Source organism: Mus caroli, unplaced genomic scaffold (genome assembly GCF_978045245.1).
Source record: "Mus caroli unplaced genomic scaffold, Mus_caroli_1 scaffold_4, whole genome shotgun sequence".
Classification (NCBI taxonomy): Eukaryota; Metazoa; Chordata; class Mammalia; order Rodentia; family Muridae; genus Mus; species Mus caroli.
Genome location: NW_028227259.1, coordinates 145764538 through 145768260, shown reverse-complemented (window position 1 = coordinate 145768260; position 3723 = coordinate 145764538).

Below are 3723 nucleotides of genomic sequence, written 5' to 3'. Positions count from 1 at the left end.
CTCACTTGAGCGTGGTTTGAGATCTGCGTGATCTGTGATTAACCTATAAGTAGGTATTACTGACCATGACTTACCATATTACATACTTTTAAAGATTGGGAAATACCAAGGGCCTGGGAGAAGTCTCATTTGGTAAAGTGCCTATCGCGCTAGCATAAGGGCGCGAGTTCAGGTCCCCAGCACCCATATGAAGTGTTGGGCATGGCAGCACACTTGAGCCCCAGTGTTGCAGTGTGTGTGTATGTGGGTGTCTGGGGCTCACTAGCCAGACAGTCCCACCAAGTCACTGAGTTTCAGGGTTAATAAGAGAGCCTATCTCCAAAAATAAGATGGACAGGTGCTAGAAAGATGGCTCAGCAGTTAAGAATGTTTAGTAATATTCTAGAGGACCTGGGTTTGCTTCCCCCATGGTGGCTCACAACCACCCGTAACTCCAGATCCAGGAGATTTGACATTGGCTTCTGACCTTCACAGGTACCAGGCATACATGTGGTGTACTTACATGCAGGCAAGTAAACGCCCAGAACACAAAAAAGTAAATAAATCTTAAAAAAAAAAAACCAAATAAATCTTGCAAAGATGAAGTGGACAAGCCTAAGCGATGGCCCTTGAAGTCGATGTTCAGCCTCCGTGCACACACATACTTAGTCTCCCCTCCAACTATATTGACAAACATATATGTTTACAGCATTCCAGCTGAGAAGAGAAAGCCATGCAAAATGGGCAGATCAGAAGAAGGTCGCCTGTACAGAAAGACCTCCAGGATCAGCAGTGACCACCTGGTCTGCAGGGTTACCCACCTGGTCTGCAGGGGTATCCACCTGGTCTCCAGGGGTACCCACCTGGTCTCCAGGGGTACCCACCTGGTCTTCAGGGGTACCCACCTGGTCTGCAGGGTACCCAGTCTCCCATTTACTGTTGAGTTCCCTGAGACTGACTGGCGCCAGAAGTTTTGCTGAGCACTCACTTGCTTGCTCATTCATCTGTGTCTCTCTGGAAATGAAAATGAAGCAGGGGGCCTTGTCTTATTCACAGCATACTCCCAGTGCCAATATTGAATGTTGGCACCCAGTAGGACTATCAATTGCCTCAACAGACTTCCATTTCATAAACATGGCTGCTGGCTGTCTTGTGGAGGCATGCAGTAGGATGGTACTTTCAGAGTTCTGATCCCCAAAAAGAAACAAAACAAAATAAAACATGTTATTCAGACAGACACAAACACTCCTCGAAACTCGGTGAGACACAGTTGGGCTGCCGAGGCTTTATTGTGTAGCTTACAAGAGACTCTCTAACCAGTGAGAAGGGATCTTTCAATGATACCAAAGTAGGAATATACTTCCAGGAACTTACCAGGAAGCTCCATGGGGGACAGTGATGAGGGGCTAGACTGATCTTAGACATTGGTGACTATCAGCAGGACCCTGAGTTCTACTAACTGAAGCAAAACAGAAAGAAAGGACTTTTGGCTTGTAGAACTGGAACATCAAGAATTTAGAGCTCAAAAGTGCCATCGAGGGATGACAACTGTCTGACCTAATCTCTGTGCCTCTCTTTCTTTATGTCCTTATGTTTTTTAAATCTTTTAAATGTGTATTTTGTGTGTGAGAGTGGGTTTGTCTGCATGTATGTATACCATCTACATGTGTGCAGTACCCTCAGAGACCAGAAGAGGGCATCCAACTCCCCCTAACTACAGAAAGTTGTGAGCTGCCATGTGGGTTCTGGGAATTAAACCCAGGTTCTCTGCAAGAGCATCAAGTGTTCTGAACTACTGAGCCATCTCTCCAGCCCTAACATGCCCTTACTTTTGAGAGAGGACTTCCTGCTTGCTGGCCTCAAACCCACTATGTAGCTGAGGATAGGCTTGAAACCCCACTTCCCAAGTGCTAGGATTATAAGTATATGACCCCATGCCTGGCTAATGTGGTACTAAGAATTGAATCTAGTCTTTGTACATACTAGGCAAGCACTCTTCCAACTGAAATACATCCCCAGACCTCTCTGCCTTTTGGTTTTCATTCTCCATGTATTGGCATCATCCTTTGTTTTGGCATTCATATCAGCATCCTTCTTTGTTTGAAACAGTGTCTTGCTCTGTAGCCTATGCTGGTTTGAATTGATGATTCTCTCATCTCAGCCTCCCAAGTACAGGGAGGATGTAGCATCAGGTTTGGATTTAAACAGCATCATTGTGTATGAATGCATGCGTGTGTGTGTTTGTGTGTGTGTGTGTGTGTGTGTGTGTGTGTGTGTGTGTGAGAGAGAGAGAGAGAGAGAGAGAGAGAGAGAGAGAGAGAAAGAGAGACAGAGAGAAAGAGAGACAGAGAGACAGAGAGAGACAGAGACAGAGAGAGACAGAGAGACAGAGGTCAACCCCAGGTAGCATTCCTCCAGAGTGTTTTTTTTCCCTTGTTTTTCTGAGACAGGGCATCTCATTGGCCTGGGATTTGCTGATATAGTGAGGCTAGCTGATGAGGGAGCTGTGGGATAAGAAGCATGATTTTTTTTTCCGCCATTACCATAATGTTTACTTGCTTTAATCATAGCATCTTTCACCTTACTGCTTTTGAGTCCATTGCCTAAGAGATGGCAAGACAGGAACCCAGAGGTAGGAGCTGGAGCTGAAGCCATGGAAGGGTCCCACTTTCTGGCTTGCTCCTCCTGGATTGCTCAGCCTGATTTATTTCAGCACCTAGCCCCTCCCCCACCAGGACAAGGCAGCACCACTCACAGTGAGTGAGGGCCTCCTACATAAACCATCAATCATGAAAATGGACCTCCTGAAGGCTTACCTACAGGCCAAGCTTGTGAAACTTTATCTCAACTGAGGTCCCCTCTAACTTGTGTCAAGTTGACATAAAAAGTAGCCAGCACAATTTCTATATTGGAGGAGGGGAGGGTATTTTTTAAAATGAGATTGTTGTTAGGAGTACTGAGGGCTTTCTCCGCAGGTGCCACATAAAAAACTTCTAAGAGAGGGCTGTTGGGCACATCCTGGACCATTCTCTGAGTCCTGTGGAATCTGTCTGGTGATCCCCAATGCTTCATGCTGACAGAGCATGGGAAGAGCAATACAGGCAGCATGGGCAGTAAGTGGTAGACCCAGGGCCTCAGGACAGCTTCATCAGGATCCTCGTAGTCAAAAGCAAAACCTTTCTGATCATAGCACAAGGCCAGTACCCCACTAGGAAAGCACTGTCCAGCAGCCTGGTGGCCATTCCGACTTTGCAAAGGATAGCCTGACTCACAGACAGTCTCTGTAGGAAAAAGGATGAGAAGAAATTGGTTAATGGATAGAATAGACCTCTGACCTCAGTCTCCAGAGCTAGTGAATAGCTTCCATAGTAGACAGGTACTAGATCAAGCCATGGTCCATCCCAGCATGTTATAAGCCAGATGGGAAGGAAAGGGGACAGAGATAAATCACTGGGAGCAGATGGCATATACCTGAGAGGCCTGCGAGACCTTGCAGATGATGTGGGGACGGTTGGTTGGCAGGAGTCTGGGACCTGTCCATGCAAATGGCCACTGTTCTGGAGAGGATGCTATTCTACAGCTGTGACCCAGGCTGTCAGAGTGCCTCAGTGGGACCTGGGGAGATGCAGTACAGATGAGTCAGCTCCAGGCTTCCATCTGGCTCAAGCTGGTAGCAGTCGAAATAAAGAAGAGAAGCCTGGTGGACTTAAAATGTAACCAGAGGGGCAGGGTAATGAACGGGGC